Consider the following 21,161-nt stretch of genomic DNA (forward strand, 5'->3'; position numbering starts at 1 on the left):
TTTGCTTTAGACCTAAGTTTTAAATTATGCCAGGGTTAGCTAATAAAATAAATTAAAATATCCCCGAAAAGAACATAAGATTGGCAAATTTCATAGATCCATAAAGAGTCAAATAAGAATTATATATAAAGAAGGAATTATTTTTAAAATATTTCCAGAATTAGTTAAATAATGAATTTTTATAGTAGAATATTGTAAACTATTTATCTATGGAAAAATTTTATCGCATTAATGGAATAATTAGTTAATCTAGAAGTTTCAGAAGTATTAGCTTATGTTTGCAAAATTTTTGAGTTTAGTATTTTGTATTTGTAATTTTTTTGGAAACTTGTATTTAGCAAATCTATGAAAATTTAATAAAAATGATAATAACAAGCAACATTTGTAATATATATCCAAGCAGAAAATAATTAAAGATCCGAGTTACCAAATGGATTACAATGTTAATAGTCAATTATGTCAGTCGTTAGATGTTAATAATTAATAATTACAACCTTTATAAATGCATAAAAAGTAATTTAAAATAATTTTAACTGCTTCTTTGGGGCTTTATAATTAATTTTACAATATTTATATAAATCTGAAAGTTCAAACTGATTATGAGCATTATAATTCATAAAGGCTTAAATGTTATAAATTATTGTATTAAACTATTAAGATATGATTTCAGTTAAATTAATCTTCAGATTTCTTCTTAAGATATCGGTTTAGATATATAACAAAAAAGGATTTCCACTTTTATTCAGCATGAGACTAAATTAGCAGTCCCTTTTCTATTGTCTGTGGAAAGGCCTCTTTTTGTTTTCCAACAGAAAAAAAAATAGTCTATTCCGCCTACACGGGATGATTATACTAAGGCACTAAAATGATCATCAGATTCTTTAGACTATATATAAATTTGCTATGTGACAGAAATGAAATTTCATGGTTTAAAATAAGAATTCAACTTGAATTATACTAGTGTGAAAGCTTTCAAAGAGACAAAATTTAGAAATAGTGCTATTTATATAAAGATAACAATAGGTTGAAATCTAGTTATTTTTTCTATTTAAATACGGTTGAGTTATATGTTCACCAATTTCAAGAAGATATAGTTGTTCTTAAACACAAGGGATAAACAATTTATGTAAAAAATAAATTATGGGTGAAGGGAATGTGTCATTTTTAGAATACTATAAAATTAGATTAATGTTTTGCTAAGAATTTTTGCAAAGACACTTTAGAGAATAAATTTAGTTTGTCATTCTACAGAAATAATTAAAGTTGCTGTCTAGCAATTTCTTTGAAAAGAATTTAATGCAAGATAAAATGCTTTTCGAATAGGCGATGATTATTTATTTCTAAGACAATTAGAAATTGCCATCATGCTCCTACTAAGGAAACAAAGTTCATCATATAAACAACTCTATGAAAATCAACAATGGAGACTCATAAATTTTATTCACATTATATGAGTTTCTAATTATTTTCAACATCAAGAATAAATAGTATTTATATGGCGAATCAAAGAAGGACAATACCAGACAGTGCATGTTTGAAATTCTATCAAGAAATAGTTTCATTAATGTTGCAATTTTTTATTTAGAAAATTATACTTTCTAAAGGTTTTAATCATATATTTTTACAATCGTATTTCATTAATATTCAAAATGTATCAATAATTAAATAAAAATAATTTCCTTAAATATAAGAGTAGATTGTTTCTTTAATAATCTTTCTAGATTCTTAAAATGAATTACTTCCTACTTGTCACAATTTAATTTTTATTCATGCGAGTAAATACCAAAATTTTTCCGATTATCGTACAGCTTACCTTACATTTTTGAGAAAATTGAATTATATTTCTTAAAAAAACACTTTTATTTTATATTTATTGAATTCATATTGAAATTATTTAACCCCTGTAAAATTTCAGATAAGTTAATTGTTTTAATTATGCCCATAAAATTCCGTTGAAAGAAATATTCACATGAAAAAAATTTTGTCGCATTTCTTATAGAACATTATAATTACCTAAATATACCTAATGAATACTTCTAATCAATAGATTTTTTTAGATAATTTACTTAAAATTGTAGTTTTTTGTATAAAAGTAAATTTTGAACTTTTCTGATATTGAAAAATTTTTGAAGACGTAAGCCAAAGATTTCGGACTTTTTTTAAAATTTATGTATGATCAATAAGATTTGAAATAATTCGAACGAATTGAAATATTACCTAAAAGACAAAGTTATACTCGTATATATAGCAGTCTAGATGTTTTGGATATAAGAAATATTATATAATATCATACAGATTACAAAATAAGCTCGTTTTAGTTTCAATTTAAAAAGAAGTTGAAAGGAGGAAAAATATGTTATCACTGTTTTTTATATTTTTTCAGAACGTAAAAATTTTATCATTCTCCATTAGAACTAGGGATTGCAATACCGGTATACCGGGATACCGAATACCGGTATTTTGAGCAATTTGTAAAATTTTGTAATACCGGTATTCGCAAGTTTAAATACCGCTTTTTCGGTATTTACTAGAAATTCTTAAAGTTGTCTCCACTATATTTTCAGGTATCGCGAACATAGCAAAATAGTATACGTTTTTGTTTTTATGTCCCCATAACGGGCGAAATTAATTAGCTAATTAATTGCTTAAATCTAAATTAGTGAAACATGGATTATCCCTGAAAGAAAATATTGTATCCATAACGACTAATGGAGCAATAATTATGAAGAAAGTTGGAAAGTTGATTGGTGCAAATCAGCAGTTGTGCTATGCACATGGAATTCAATTAGGAGTAATAGATGTATTATACCGAAAAAATAAAGAACAGAACAATCCAAATACTGTGGATATAGAAATTTCGGATTCCGGCATTGAAGAGAATGAGAGTAAGAGTGAGAGTGATATTGACAATGAAGATAATGACAATGTAATTGTTGAAGAAGATATTGCTAATGAGGATGAAATATTAACCTATCAAGAATTGCTTCCTATAATTTATAAAGTTCGAAAAATTGTTAAGATATTTAAACGTTCCCCTATAAAAAGGATATATTACTAAAATATATACTAACTGAAAATAAAACAGAATATATGTTAATATTAGATTCTAAAACACGTTGGAACAGTTTACTCCTAATGATGGAACAATTTTTGAAACTGGGAAATCCAATCCAAAAAGCAATAATCGGCTTAAACATGTAAATTTATTTTTCAGATAGTGAATTCGGCTTAATATCCAGAACTATATCAGCTCTACTTCCAATAAAACTGACTATTGAGGCATTATGTAGGAGAGATTTTAATTTATTAACAGCTAATGCAACAATAAATTTCATGTTGCAGTCACTGAAAGAACAGCACACATCACTAGCTGAAGAATTATATATTACATTGAAAAATCTCACAGAAGAAAGGCATACCGAAGTAGAAAATGTCTTATGGTATTTATATCATTATAATGATTTTAAAAATGAAAAAGAAGAAAAGAAAATAATCAATTCAAATCTGATTAAGTTTAGAGTAAATTTTCTTAAAATTGTTTACCCACAAACCTATCTACATTCAGAAAAATTCGGTTCAATTATCGAAGATTATGACGTCACTACTGTCGATAGTGAAAAGGAATTGTCTCTTGAACAAAAATTAGAATTAGCGATAAATAAAATTTCAACGAACCAAAAATACAATACAGAAATCAGTTATATCCAAAACCCTCCGACGAGAAATTGATTTATTTGAATATGAGGGATTTAGAGGTAAATACTTGGAAAAAGTATATCGCGCATTGCTAACAGTACCATCAACTACCGTAGATGCCGAAAGTGAATTTTCCACAGGTGGTAATTTTTACACAAAATTACTTTTCAGGCTTAATGACAGTGCAATTTATGCATTATGTTTTTTAAGATCACATTTCAAAATTTTTTAATAGTACCACAGGCTGAATAGTGAACTTTTTTTTGTGATTTAAATAAATACGATGTTTCTTTACTTTTTTGTGATTATATACTGTTATAATTTATAAGTTACAAATTATTTTTTGTGATATTTACACTCTCTAATAAAACTGGCAAATAAAAAAAAGAAACACCTGTGTTTTCTTTCTTTTTCCAAAATTTCTAATACCGGATTTAAAACCGGTATCCCGGTATTAAGATTTAAAAAATACCGAATACCGGTATTGAAATATTGGTCCGGTATTGCAATCCCTAATTAGAACTTACCGTTAAGTATTATTTGATTTATTCAACTTAAATTAATGAAATCTTTATATATATTCATCTGAATTTTCTTATTTTTGCAGGAACATGGAAGTAGAGAAAAAAAAAACATTACGATACTTTAGTTTTCAGTCTCAGAAATACATGAATAATAAGGTATTTGTTTACGTTTTAAATCTCGTGTTATTTGCTGAATCCATATCGTGATCGCATGTGAAGGTTATTTATGAAAAATATAAATATTTCTCTAAATATAACAGAAACCAAAACACTCGCTAAATCTTTGAAGTACCCACTCACGCTATACTGAAATTAACTTTTTTTAGGAATATTTTATTTCAGAAATCAATAATCATGTTTAAAAGCAAAGAAGTAATGAATGAAATTTAAATTAATAATTTTTAATCCGTATGTCGCCACAATTATTTTATGCAATTTTGAAACTTTCTGTCTTTCAATATATAGTCGATGATTTGATAACTAAGAAGTTTAATGATGGTATCGTATATCTGCTTTTTCTAATTCCTATGAAGAATATTTTTTTAGATTTCAAATATCTTTTGAATAAATATATTGACTCTACCATTTGACATCATCTTATTCTCGGTTAATCCGAAGGTTTATATATCCGAAAGAACACTTATTTTAATTATTTTTTTTATTTGGATTCTCTCGTCTGTTTCTTTATACTTATCTTACAAACTCTCTAATGCATATAAATTCAATAGCTTATTGGTAACTAAATTGGAGTTGTTATTGAATTATTCAAAAGAACTTTTCTCATTAGAGGATCAGGCAATTGAATTTGTATCAGGGAATTGTTTATGAATTTTTACCTTTTCTAATTATGCATTTTTGTTCAAAAACCACTTGTATACATAATTTTGAGAAGACTTTGTTCAAATAAAATATATTTTCGAGGTTTCTTCGAATGTACCAACTGCATATAAAATTAGAACAGCCGTACACTGAATATGGTATCGTGAGGACTGAACATATATCAAATAATGGGTATTTATTATTTTACTATTCCTTTTTATTATGGGCATGTTGCATAAAATACTAATTCATCTCCTATACACAAGAGGACATTTTTAATTAAGACTATTATCTGCACAAATCGCTCTATTCTTATATAAAAATGAATGAATGAATATAAAATGAATCTTATATAAAATGAATCATTTCTAAAATCAATTTTTTATAAAATTTCAGTTAAAAGTACGTTTAATTAATTAGCGAGTAAGTTAAATAAATGCAACGAAATAAAATTAATTAAAATACACGAGATAAGAATCATGAAGGTTTGTTGCATTCTACATTTAAAATGCAAATACTCTTAAAGTGTAAAGATGTAAAAAAGGATTTCATTTTTCAGTATGATTGCAATATGTATTTAATGTACAGATTTAAGATATCCTATTGCACTAAAAATATGACTTTGGATGAAAATTGACATTTAAATTTTTTTCAATTTCAAAATTTAAGTAAGTTTCTATTTTCAGTGATATCTTGATTTTGTTTCTATGTTAATTAGAAGCCAAGTTATAGCAAACTACTGAGATACAAGTGATGCTTATTTATAAGCATTTAAAACCTTTAAATGATTTTTCTGAAGACATTTTTTTTCATAATTTCTACTGCACGAGTATAGTCATATCTCAAAAAATAATCAAGATATCCTAATGAAATTTATAATTCGTGTTCGTCATGTACGTAAAACATAATAAACTATGATCTTGATGTTGAATGCTCTGGAAGTGGATTTATGATTGTTGGATTATTGTTGAAAAAATTCCGAAATTTCATATGTTGCACAAAAATTTTTATTTTTGAATATGATTATTGTATAATAGTTAGTTACACGCTACAATATGTTATACATGTAGTTTTACATTGAAAAATGAAAAAAATGTAACAATCGTTTTCTCTAGAACAACCCTAGTTATTTTTCCAAATAAATGCTAAAATTTACATCAAAATGTTTTCTTTTTCGAATGTTATATATTGTTTCACTTTATTCATTTTATCTAATATAAGGATATATAATATATATTTAAATAATATAATAATTTAAATAATATAAATTTAATAGTTAATACATATATTTAATAGTTTCGTATTTATTTAAATCCTTTCACTTTATTCTTTTTATTTAATATAAGGATTATATCTAATATAAAAATCTATGAGCATTATTATTTTTTTTAAATCCCCTCCGAATGTAGTCGGATACCTTAATGCATTTATAAGTCTCTTAAAAAAATTCGCAGTTCAGATTCTCGTAATTTCGATAAACTAAGACTATTTTATCTTTCGGTACACATCTAAATACAAAATGTATTGATTGGCATCCAATCATTTTAGAGGATTAGCTGTAAAAGTGTTCGAATTGATGAATGAAAGCTATCTGTCTGTCCAGAAACATGGAAACAGCGAGCGAGTGCAAGTTTGTACCTTCTTTCCCAATTTAAGGAGAAATGGATGGTCTGTCACCGTTTTTTTATTTTCTGAGAACTGCCGAGAAAAAGTATAAACGTGGGCGATTGAGCATTGGATTCAGGAAAAGGGCAGTTGGAAAGAAGAAAATGAAGGCCCTCGGAACTGCTTGCATCGAATAACGTCAAATCGGATGTACACCGGGAGGTTGTCAGGCAGTGAGCCTACGACGAATAGAATCTGTGGAGGGTAAAATTTCAACTGCTTTGAAGCAAGGCTGGGAAATTTTTCGAATAAAAAGTTAGGATGCAATCGCAGCCAGAGACAGAGATTTAGTTTTCAGAAGTTAATACCAATTGTTCATCTGTACAAAGTTCTTGCTATTGCACATAAAATTAACTTGACATTATATTATATATATGTGCGTAATCCAAAACAAGGAATGAATTATGAAAAATCACTGGAAGAACGTAAGTGCATAAATTATTAAAAGCACAGTTTTCATGCCTCTTTTTTTTAAAGTATTGATTTATAAAATAACATGAAATAAATTGGATAACAGAAAATAGTTCTTTGATTGATTGATTGATTCACAGATGAAAACTTCCATTTCATATTATTGACATAAACATAACTCAATCCAAACGTACGTGAATTCTTGGAATTCATCTTTCTTGTCATGGCTAAAATTTTCACTCTATAGAAAATCATGGATCAGAAACTATAGAAAATCATAAATCAGGGCCATAAGTTGAGTATATTAAATTAGTTGGATGTCAAATCCATCGAAACTGTTTTATATAAAATTAATATTTAAGCTTTAAAAGTCATATCGGTATTTATAAAAATTATAGCATTTTTAAAAGTAAATTATAAATAGCTTCGTGTATATTCCAAGTATGCATATATTTATCTACATTTTTATAATACAATTTAGGAGCATGATAGAACGTGTTGAAATTTGTTTGAAATAAAGCTATAAAAAATTTGCGAAGCTATAATGTGAAAATTATGTTTATAATTTGAATAAACAAATATTTACATCAAATAAAGATGTAATCATTCTTTTGTAAAATGATGGGTTTTTCCCTCAAAAACCAAATTTTATGAAAGTTGTGTTATTCTTGAGGGATTGATTATTTCTATTATAATTATATCAGTAGAGGCTATTTACGCACTTCTACAATAGCATTTCCATTTTTGCAAATGAAGATTTCAACAGTTTGTGAGGCTCCAATGAGTTGAAAGATTTCTTTTCTTTAAAATCACAACTCAGGTTGTCATTTTAAATCGGTTGTTAATTTCAAAGCATTCCTTAAAATAAACATTCTGTAATTATGTATCATTTATTTGTTGATATTTTTTCATTACTGCTATTTCTCTTTTCAAAGTAGTAATTTTTTATAAATAAGTAAAGAAACTTTTCTGAGACCATCTTGGATAGAATATTGATTCATATATATGCATTTTCTTTAATTCATCAAAGAGGTTATATTTTCAGGATGTATATATAATTCAAAGTTGAGGTATGATAGTTGGAATATTGTTAGTGAAAACAATGCAAAAAATTTCTTGCTATACCTTAGCTCTTTTGTTGTATTTATGTCATGACATTGTTATAAAATTAAGATTTTATTTTAGGAAGCATTTCAGTCCTTTTAAAAATTTCATTATTAAAATATGCTACAATTGTGTTAAAAAAATAAAATCAACAATGATTCATTTTTCTAAAACTGAAAACGACGGGTGAACGATTAATAATCGATTGAAGTAATTCAGCAGAACTGAATTCTGACAAGGGTCGAAATATTTTCATTTAATTATGCATGAATCAAATATAAATAAAACTGTAATGTTTTTGATAAAGCAAAAGTATATGTGAATGCGTCCTATATATATTAATACAATGCATTTTCCTTTAATTAATCATGAAACAAAATTTTTTGAAGTATATTATACGAAATATTTTATTTTTATATCTATTGCTTTAATAGAATCTTTTAATATATATATTTTTTAAATGAAGCTAAAATAACATGTAAATGCAATAGAAATGTTTTGGTCCTGAGTCAATAGAATTCCTTTCAATGAAAGTTAACTTAATACTTAATTGCCAAAACTATAATCAGTTGCGTATTTTGTTCTTAACCCAAATTTTGATATAGTTTATAAAAAGAATAATAATTTTAAAATTATTTTTATAAATATTAATACTTTATATTTTGATTTAAAATTGAGTTTTAATTTTTCCTTTTGTAAAAACTTCCAATTATTAACTTTACTCTATTTCTCAACACTATATTTTAAATAGAATATTTCATCAAAAGATAAATGAAATACATAATTTTTATTTCATTTACACATATATTAAAATTTATGTATGAAGCTACTTCTAAGCTAAGTTTTTCTTCCTGAATTTAGAAAGTTGGATTTCAGTTTGCTGGAAATGTAGAAATTATTTTATGTAATAACACTTATAAAATTTGGCTTCTATATTAAGGAACTTTTAATTATTTTTTCTGTCCTTTTGAGTACCACTTCAAGTAAATATGCTCAAATTGTGAAAAAATAAAAGCTATACTCTGAACTATTTGACAAATACTTTTTTTACACGAAAGTTAGCATTTTCAATTAAAAATAACCAAATTTCTTTAATAAATGAATTTTCTGAAAATCTGAATTTAAAATGCACGAATATTAAAATGTTTTGATTATTAATTTTTGTTCTAAATGCTTTGTTTCACAATATATTTGTTTTGCGAGTACAAGATATTTTTTTAAAAATTATCTTATTCCTAGTTCTATTTTATAACAATGTAGCAATTCTTTATCATTTACAGTTCCAGCAATTCCTAATTGATTAAGATGACATATATAAGGTACTAAATACTTCTCTATAACAAGATATGTAATCTAACATCATCTGAAACAAAGTCCATTGTCTAGACGCGATTAATCAGGTGGAGAAAGTGAACTGATAAGGATTGTAAATAAACATCCTTCTCGCTGAGAGAAACATAAGGAAATACCTTCGGGATCAAAAGTTATTGAGAACGATTGCAACTTCTTAAATGAGGATTGCAGTCAACAATGTTACTGAGTAAAGTAGTATTACTTCCAGAAAGATACATTTGTTCGCTTTCTGAATGATTATGGGCACCATGGGTGCACTTCACCTTGTCTGGAAATCAAAATGTTTATCTTATCCACCTCCTGAGATAACCAATCCAAACGTAACGTTAAGTTGAAATCCAACTTAAAAGTTTAAAGTTTCAGTTTTCCAGTTAACTGAACTCCAGTTTAAAAGTTTCAGTTTTGAGTTAATGCAATAAATCCCAATATTATTATTATTATAATTTAATGAAGCATTAAATATTACATATATTAGTAGCTGTTGAAGACATGTTAGGTAGCCAGAAATAGTTGTAGCGTTTATTTCAATAAAACCTGATATCTATAACTGTATACAAATGTTCTCTTCATGCATTATTTCCTCTCCTGCAGATTTTTTAGTGCTTTCTTTAACTTCAGGTAAATTTTAATTATTTATAATTTTTATATGAATTTTTCTAGATATATATTCCTATTCCTCAAGGTGCATTTGTGCAAATTCCGGTAGCTTTAGGTTAAACGATCTAACCTGTCATCTAAAAAATTCACTCGCACACATACGCACTTTTTTTATTATTTGTAGAGATAACTTTTAAATCTATTAAACTCAAACTCTCTCCCCAACATTAAATAGTTTAAATGTTGGATATTAGTTTAAATGCTGAGGGTGGGGGGGATACGTACTTTAATCTTGCGTACCAAATCTTCTTTGAAGTAGAGCAATTAGATCCAAGCTATCATATGAGATCATGCTATAATTAAAAATAAATTGATTAAATGCATTCTTAGTTTATGAGAAAGAGAGGCTGAACAGATAAGACTATGGTTTAAATATTGTAATGATAATCTGTGTAGAGTATCAAACAAATAGTCAATCAACCAACTGCACTTGTATACTTAACTTCATTTTTAAGACTAAAAGCTGTCAAACGGTCTTCCTTATCATGGAGTATTCATATGAATTGCTGCATATATTTTGTGCAAAATGCATAACGGGAGTGTGTGGTTTTTTTAATCGATTTATTTTGTAACATCCATTTTATTGATTAAGTATAGACAAACTTGAAAAATCACTGTTCTAATTTAAGTTAAAAAATATGCAAAAGAAATGCTTAATACATATAATTAAAATAAAATTCTAAAGACACGCATTGATAAAACTATTGAATCAAGTAATGATTAATGAGATTTTTAAACATTAAAATTGAATTGTCTTACGGGAATAAAAAGCAATGATCGAATGTTTTATAATATTTGGCAGGGAATTTAATATTCAACCAGAAAGTGCTTTTTCCATTAATTGATTTTTTTTTTTCATTTCAGATTATTAAAATTAATATAAGGAAAATAATGACGATTTCCAATACTATTTTCTTTTTGAATTGAATCGAAAAATTAAGCAAACTAAAGCTGAGGGGGGGGGATATTCGTAGTGTATTGAGAAAGAGTACTACTTCAAAGTATAGTAATTTGTAAATTTTCGCACTTAAAAATAAGAAGAATTAATAAATAAAACAAAATTAGAGCACTGAAAAATAAAGCAAAATAATAAAAAATAAAATAAAATAATAAAAATAAAATAAAATTATAAAATTAAAGAGGCATTAAATTTGAAATCATGGAAAAATTTAAAAAAATTATGAATTATAACAAAATCAATTCACTTCCAAGAACATAAATTTTTGAATCTAAACTGAATTCAGTTATTTTAACTTGAATCTGTAAATCAATAAAAGATTATATATATTTCTAATGAATAATTTATCTAATAATGAAGAAGAATGTGAGTATTTGTTTCTGCCTTGACGTTCTACACCTACTTTGTCATAATTCTGCTTTAATATTTGCCCGGAAAATACCAAAGTAGCCACATATTTATCTTGAAAGGTAAAAAAATGGTGAATTCGAAGCGAATTTTTAAATTAAGCTTGATTTCAATTAATTAAAAAAAACTGAATTTTGCTGTTTTATTCGTGATGACTTCCAAAAATATTATTGCACAAAAATTAATTTTGCACCGTCCCACAGTTTAAAAAAAAATGTATTTTTTAATTGTACCAATTTCTCTGTAAGGCTACAAATTTTCTTGAAAAAAATATTTTTGTCTAATTTTTAACAATAGATCACATCTTTACACTGAATTCAAACCATTTTTATTGTGTCCTGAAATATTTAATCTTGATCATTTTTCTCCCATAGTGGAAGGTTAAATAAGGATGCTGCATAACATCTCTAAATAAAAAAAATGAAACTATAATTCTGCTAAAATTATATGATAAAACGCACATTTAAGGTTTTAATAGCGCTATAATGACATGCTACTGGTCTTTTTTAGAAAACAATGGTACATATGTAAGACAATTCAAATAACAAATATTTAATGGTCGACAGTTTCGGGGAATTATGTTCATTAAAATATATCTAAGCTATTTAACTGGAATTGAATATAATCAATACATCCAGTGAACCAACTGGTCGTCAAAGATGACTAGTATTAAAATCAACAAAGCAAAGCAAAATATTCTATAATATTAAAATCGTTCCTAAAATTATTTTCTTGGAATTTAACTCGTATCTTATACATTTATTCCTTTAACAAATCTTAGTAAAGATACACTATTTTAACATTTTTAATGGGAATTTTTTTTTTCAAGTATCTTTTTTCTTTTTCAAGTAAACAAACTGACATGTGTAAACTGATTATTCAAAATTCTAAATAATCCTTTTGGTATAAATTCCAATTAATGACGATGCGAGTTTTGATTAGAAATAAGAGCACCTGTGCACGTGATGCCAGACGATCTTTACCCGTTCACATACTAATATTGAACTTGACATTTATCTTATCTACTTTGAACTCAGTTGCCAGAACAACAACCTTGTCACTGTAACCAGCTTTTGTCGGGCTCCTCGATACACTTAAGTGCATTTTGGATGACGTTCAAGAAGTTTGGTTTATTTACTTGATTACACTATATTCCATGTGAGCCTGTAATTGTTCATCTTTTTTTTTCCTTTGGTTATTGAATACTTTGTATCTTTATTTAATAAAAGAGTGGAAATCTTATTCCTCAATGATATATTTAATCCTATTTTCTGTTTACCTTTTTTCAACTGCTGAAGTCAATATTTTTTAATGATGGCAATAATTTAAGATTATTTATTATCTGAAATAAAGCTACTCAGTACAATGTAGTTAAATTATCGATCATCTCATTGTGAAAGTGAACATAGTTTGATATAACAAAAAATATTCTAGCCTGTTTATGTTATAATATTTTGTTTTTGATAATACTTTTGAGTGTAACATTAATCAAAAAGTTGTTTTTTAGACGTACATTTTCAAAAAGAACAAAATTTTTCTGAAATTTTAATACATAAAACTATATAATTCAAACTATCTGTAATTTAATTTTAGTTATAATTCCTCATTAACATAAAAAGAATATGTTAATAAAGCTTTAAAATTCATTTTTTAAGGTTAAGAAAGGAAATAAATATTATTCCTTACGTATCGCAGAATATTATTTAGAAATTTATTATGCAATATTTTTAATTTTTTTGCTCACATGGAAGAATAGAAAAATCTGAAGTAAATTTCTGGTATGATTTATCTTTTTTTAAAGTAATAACAGAAACAAATGCTTGAAAATATTTTAGTTTTAATAATTTTAATATTAATCATTAAACCGATATGAATAAAATTTTTAAAACAGCTTTCGAACAACAGTGTTTTTTTTTCTCGAAACAAAAGATTTGAATATTAATTTTTATACATTCATAAGGACAGCATACATTTCATAACCTTTTAGCAAGGCTGTCAGTCATAATTCTTTAATTAGAATTTTTTTTCAATTCTCTCACTTTTTGTGTTTTCTAAGACGTTTTAAAAATTTCATCGAAATTATAATATTTTTATCAAAAACCTTTTAAATACTGTAAAAGCCTTGTCTAAACATTTTTTAAATGAAGGCGCAAACGCTGAGTTTCAACAAGGTACATCATCTGTATGACACGCATGGAATCTCCTTCTTGCCACACATAGGGAGCTAGCTCATCATTCGGGAGATGATGACATGTGGTGTTGTCATCAGCATAGAAGCGGAGTTCCCACGAATGTGAGAATTTCACCAAGGTATATATCCTGAAAATAAATGTCTTCTATTTTACACATAATTATTCTCAATGTTCTAAGAAAGAAAAAAATATTTTTGCAAGACTGCAACGAATGTTTAGTGAAGTGTTTTGAAAAAATTATTTTTAATGAAAGAAGTTTTTAAAAGGGTGACATCAAAAGTTGTTTTTATGAAATATAATCAATTCATGATTTAGCTAAGTATAAAAGCAGTTAATATTGAACTTACATTCTTTGATCAGAACATTTTAATTCGGCAGAGTAACACAAAAAGTACTTATGTGGCAATGACATTGAAATTTAGAAATCATATTTTGAGAATAATAATTTTTCATTACCAAATATAAATTATGAGAAACTTGTACGGAAAAAACCATTTTATTTAAGCAAATACTTTTGATTTCATATTAATTATTTAATGACATTTTCTAAAATTAACCCAGTAATTGAGTATATTTACATGTTTTGCATATTTTTTTTTATGAGAAACTTGTCTAAAACAGTCGAAAATTTCTCTTTTTAATATTTCAAAAAGTTATTTGTCATATTAGTGTCTTTACATTAGCAAACTTATTTCATAAATGGAATTGCTTCATGCTCAAGAGTTAGGTGTCATGCTCACGAACTTAATTAACTGTGGAATACTGTTCTTTTTATAGAGATGGAAAGATGCGACATTTTAAAATAACATGAAACAAAGTACAATTAAATATTGTTTTATGAGTTAAATAACATATACAATTGCATGAACATGATGGCAGATGTATTGATATAATTTATTTGGTAATATGACGAAATAGTCATATCCTTTTATAGTTTTTTCAAAATAGTTTCTCTTTGTTTCCTAAAATTAATTTCATAATATTTTATAAACACAGTAATCTAATGATCGATGTCTTATTTTTTAATATAAATTCGCTTTTAAACCATTAATTTATACTTTTAAATCGCGTGAGTTTCATTGTATGATAAGTTGGAGAATTCTTTTTAATGTGTTAGATAAATATTGGAAGAAACGCCTTGGCATTATTCATGGAATGTGATAAAATAGAAGAAATCTTGAATAAATACAAATGTACGCAATAAAACTGATTTGAAAAATTAAGTGCATAATAAATAATTGATAAAGGATTGAAAGAAGATATTACAGAATCTGAGGTTCCAAATTTGTCTTATCAATCAAAAGAAAAGAAAAGCATAAAATATCAGACAACTATTTTCTCTTAACATAACGTCCTTAATACAAGGAAATCTTTTTCATTTAAAAACATAAAAATTGTGGTTAACAATTTTTATAGACAAATATCTATTGTTTGTCTAAGAAAATGCGATTTAGAGCGTAGTTTGTCATAAATCAAACAAATTTCCCATATCTTGTACAATTTTGTAATGTAGATTTATTACTTTTTTTCAAATTACGAAAGCGTAAGTGGGGAAAGCGAGTAGAAAACCACAACGAACAAATCTAACATTTTCATTATACTTAGTATATTTATAAACATTAAAAATTAGGTTATTGCTATTCTACAAGCGTTGCTGTTTAATTTAGATTGGCATTCTTTCTAAACAAATTATGACAGAAATATGCTTTCGATTTCGCAAAAATGCCTAGTTCATTTAAGAAAAATCGTGGATTGATGAATTTCGGTTCTCAACACAGAATTTCACATTATAATTTAGTTACTAAGATGTATATTACGATAAGTTTGGTGAAAAATATACCCAGTTTGCAACTTCAATATTGTGAAGGAAACTGTTATTAATTTAGTTTTAAAATAAAACTAACTAAATTAAAATTTAACAATTTTCGAAGAGAAACACCTGTTTCACCTCAGTGAATTTTATTATACGGTTACTTTAAAAATGCCGCGTCATTATTTAACACATAATCTTTTAGCTATTCTAGATAGCTCCCGCATTTTCTCAGGATTTTGTTCAGTGCACAGTGCTTAATCTTGATACGTGAAGATCATAATTTATTAACTTTGAGAAAAGATTGAATAATATAAAATAAAATTAACGAATTCAAAACTAGGTAACTCTCAAAAATAAGTTCGTCATATGCTGTTCCGTCTGCTTAACATTTTAACTGTCCATTGTTTGCTAAAATAATGAAATTTACAAACAGAAATATTTGCCTTTTTCTAAGATTCAGATCTTTCTGTTATCAAATAAAAGATTCCGAAGAGGTATTTTACTTGAATTTTGATGACACTTATTCATCCAGAATATAATTTTGATCAACTTGAAAACTTTCTTTAAATTTAGTTTTAGTGTTTTAAAATATTCTCCTTAAATATAGATTAAAATTTGAGCTTACACTGTTCGAAAATGAGCGGCAATATTATTCATATCTATTCAAGTGAATCAAGATAATGTTTAGGTGACTGACATTTAAATTGTGTTGCATTTTCTGTGGTTACAGATGCCGAGGGTTTCTAATTTCACAGAAAACTTTGGCAGCTAAATTAAGTAAAATGTGTATTTCAGTCGCGTTTTGCATTTCAAAATTATTTTAAGATGCAACAATTGAAATCGGAATACGAAACGAATATTGAATTACAGTATGAATTTTAAATGTATCAAACATGTCTTGTTTGGAAGTTTGGCTATCCATTTAATGAAATTAAAAGTGGCGGAATTGCAACGAAAATTAATTATTACGAAGTAATATTCGTTAAAATATTCTTGACATGAAGAATTTTTATTTTTAAGAATTATGTAGAAATAAAATCTTTCATGGGTTTCATCTCAGTTACATATTCTTGGTAAAAAAAATATAAAGAAATCTGCACATTTCTCTATTTTAGAAATATATTCCAGAGGAAAATATGGTGAAAATTCTGATTTATTATTAACTAGTCGCCTCATGCGACCAGTTGATTATATTTCATTTCAGATAAATCATTTAAATATAAATTCATGTCCAAAGTTTTGCCATATTGCCTTTTAGCCAAATTACTTTATAATATTCTCTATAATTACTCTCTTAATTACTCTATAATTCTCTATAATTACTCTGCATTATTCGATTCATCTAAATTTCGTGATACTCCAGCTTCAGTTTTTTTTTTTTTAATTTTATTTTAAACTATCCGCTTTTCGCGACCAGCTGGTTCGCCTGGCTCAATGGATGCTAAAAATTAAATATTTTGTGAAACTACGCCTTAATAATAAGATAATTTTACATTATTAATCATGTATGACATGTAATTTGCACCTGCCAACCTGGGTCCATTTCTAGCTAAGTGTAATATTTCTGCTATTTATTATTTTTAATTGTTTCTTAAAACATTTAATAAAAAAAAATCAAAATAAATTTAAAAATTTAGACAATGAAAAAGGTTTGCGCTTCAGTGTAACAATATAATCTATTTTTGGAAACTAGGCAAAGAAACAAATTAAAGTTTCCAAAACTCAGAAAAAAAATCAGAAATTTTTTTTTTTGAAAGTGTAAAGTTTATTTGTTGTACAATAACATTTTCGGAAACCATCGAGTAAAATTCCAAAATTCTGTTAAAATTTTATTAATTAAAATTCTTGTTAAAATTTCAAAAAAATCATTCCAAGTTACATATTCTTACTTTCCAAAGTATATATGTACTACAGCTTCAGGTAAAGATTAAATAATATGGCCTATAGACCCTTCATTCATGTATATTATTAGAAGAAATTTAACTCGAAACTCTAATAAGTATTTAGAATATAGCAGCATACTAACAGGCAGCAAAGAACTTGCAAATCGTTTTACTCAGAAAAGAAAGTTTTCGGTGAATTACGTAAGAAACATGAAAGCCCCTGAGATTGCATAACCTCCCGATTTTTTTTTCACTCGTTGTCCTATTAATGATGCTGATGATTGAGGAAGAAGATATTGATTAATAAAAGCCTCTTAAGAATATGAAAAAAGCATAAACACAATTAGGAAGGGGGAAATTCAATCTTGTTGTTTCTGCAATCAGGAATTCACCTATATGGCAGCTAAAGCGATTGATATAACTAAAATGATCACCATCGCAGATTAATATCAAGGAAATGAGATATAGTTTTTACCTTTTTTTACGAAAATAACATAATTGATTGGTTCTGTAATAGTTCGTCTAGGTATTTTTGCTCTTCCTGTATCGCAAGATGCGTTATCAATGATTTTAGCAGATTAGTATACATGTACGGGATGTTACTATCTTTACAACTTTTACGAAAGTGATTGGTTGGGCTATAATTTGATTTGGTATTTTTGCCTTTCCTGTATTTCAAGCATTTATGACATTAAAAAAATAAACATTGGTCTTGAGCTTTCTAAAAAACTAAAGAGGTTCATTTAAAGAATGCAATATCATAATGAATATAGACCCAATGAGAAACTCGACTCATGGAAAAAATCATTCAATAAGTTTCATCAGACAAATTATGAAATTAATTTGGTTGATGAAATGGTTTATTTTTAACCTTCTCTTAATGCTAAGTATACATAATAAAGTATCTCATCTGCAAATATATATATATATATATCATAACATTTTGATAAATATCCGTATTTTTAGATTACTTTGCATATGAGAAACACATTTTGTAAAATCTTCTAATCTTTTCAGAATACAATAATAAAAAAAATCATAAATGAACAAATTGACCAAGACAAAAGAAATATGGTGTCATCTTTACACTATATTTGTGGAAGTCTACTACATTTTGTAGAAACTCCATCCAAAAATATATCCATATATTCGTAATATAATGATATGCGAATACGATGATTTGAAAATGATAAAACATAAATGGATAAGATTTAGTGCACAATTAAATCAACAGAATAGATGATAATATTTTGAAGTAAAACTTCAGAAATCAACCGTCTGTTGGTATGTACGTTTGTATGCATTTAAACGCGAGAGAATCTGTGACAGAACCAGACAAATTAGATTTGTCTTTGACCTTTTGTCTGAAGGAAAAATTAAACTAAATAAATTAAATTTATTTGGTATATATATTATTTTTAGTTATATTAACATCCTATTTTGAAAAATACAATTATTTTAGGCAGGGTAAACTAGATAAATTATCTAATGAAATTAAATAAGTTAAATTTATTTATATTTTAGTTATATTAACACCCTATTTTTAAGCAATAAACAATTACTTTAGGCCGTGCCAGAAAATTTCTATTTAATGTCAAATGACGCGGACCGATTTTGAGCCTGAATTTCCTCTTTAATCTCCTGTCTTTGTAACAACAATTTATTGAATGCGAGCTCTGCTTGAAAGTCTAAACGATGTCAAAAATCACAAGAAATTATTTAGAAAGGGTATGTACTAAATGACCTGATATGTGTAAAAACTAATGATATCCATTAAGACACTGTCCATTTCTACAACGCTTCCCCTCTTGAGACTCTTTTAATCAAAAGAGGGATCTTCATCATAGGAAATCTAACCCATTCACTTGATCTCATTTCGTTTCTTTTAAGTCTGGAGGTCAATTCAGTACTAAAAAAAATTTAATTCGAAACTGTAGATGTAGTGAAATCAAAGGAGATCGAATTGATTAAAGATCTTTCAGGAATTGGTCTGAAACTCTTCTTTGAGTAGAAATAATCAGGGGCGGAAGGGTAAATTGATGATGTTAGCATCAAAAGTCTAAAATTATTAAACATTAAAATATTTAAAGCATTTGTCTAGTTACTTTATAATCACATTTAAATCAATTGTCAAAATAAAATTCTTCCACTGTTAATTTTGATGATATTGATATCCTCTGCTTGATTCCGGATGACAATAAAAACACTCTTTCAGAAGAAAATATTCTATCTCAAAATGTGCGTCTTTGAATTTCTCAAATATTATATAAAATAAGAAAGCAATTGAAAAACAATGGATTTAATTTTAAGTTACGTTTATTTTATTATTCATAAAACAAACTTAAAAAGTTTCCTAGGATTAAAGCACCTTGGAAATGCTAAGTGGGGATATAAATTGCAGGGAAATTAAACTTTAAGATATTTCTGAACCATCGTGTAAATCTGTTTCAAAACGACAAAACATAATTATCTGTATATTTAACAAAATTGATTTTCTTGTACATATAAAATATTTTGCCAAAGTAGGTAAAAAACTTTGTGTAGTCATAAAGGACTTAATGCTGAAAAGGAGAATTTAATCATTATTCATATGTGAAGTGAAACATAGGCATTTTTTTGTCTAATACATTTAATCATTTTTTAATCATCAATCAAAGGTGGGGAGGATAGTGAAAACGAAGATAAAGAAATACAATGAATTTGTAATACTTTGAAAACACAAAGAATTTAACTTACCTTCCACACTGACCTACTTACTACTTCTTTTTACTAATTGGGCGAAAATGCTAACTGATCAGAACATTTCATCATTCTAATTATTAAGAAATTATTGAACAACGTACTGGATGATGCTCAACTAGAATTAACTATGAACGTCATTTTTTTCTTCTATTTATTATCTTTTAGCGTTTTCGTTTTACTTGTATTATCTTTTTCATTTTTTCTCTGTTACTGCATGGCTTATATTTTGTCTGCATTTATTTTTTCTTATATTCTTTCGTCGATATGTAGAGATTAAATTTCATTGAACTGTCAATATTATTGAGCATTTTTTTCGCAATTGAATGAATTGATGGAATTTCCAAAGGTGTGTTGTGTGTTTTATTGTTTGGCATTCTAGAGAATATTAAGATGGATGAACTTGCTGCCGTTTCCTGATTTCACCTTTTGTGATATGTTGTTTTCAATAGTGTTTGCTGTCTTAGGTCGGTCCATTTATTACCATTTGGTTTCTGTTTGGATAAAGTTGGAATCTTATATGAAGGTGTTATTTGTCTAAGAAATTTGGAATTTTAGAATACAATTTATTCAGGAAAACTTTTTCTTTTTTAAAAAAAAAGGTTGTATTATGATTTTCTTTTTTTTTATATGGAACTGAAATGTTGTCAGGTTTGATTGGTTGGCGAATTTTGTTTTTGAAATTCGAATAGGGGATAATATGATAAATTTGAAGTTGGCATTTACTGTTAAAACGAATCCAAGTAATTTATCCAACGGAAGAAGTAGCAAGTCTTCGCAAAATTTTGAAACTGGTCTAAGGCTAACCTTAGATCAAAATGATTTGAATTTTTATTTCGAATTAAAAAACAACATTATTGAAACTTCTGGAATTTAAAAAAAAATTGTTTTGCATAGAAAAAAATTGTCTCTTAATCGCAATTGCTGCGTCTAATGTTT

This window comes from Argiope bruennichi, chromosome 1, assembly GCF_947563725.1.
Source record: "Argiope bruennichi chromosome 1, qqArgBrue1.1, whole genome shotgun sequence".
Taxonomy (NCBI): domain Eukaryota; kingdom Metazoa; phylum Arthropoda; class Arachnida; order Araneae; family Araneidae; genus Argiope; species Argiope bruennichi.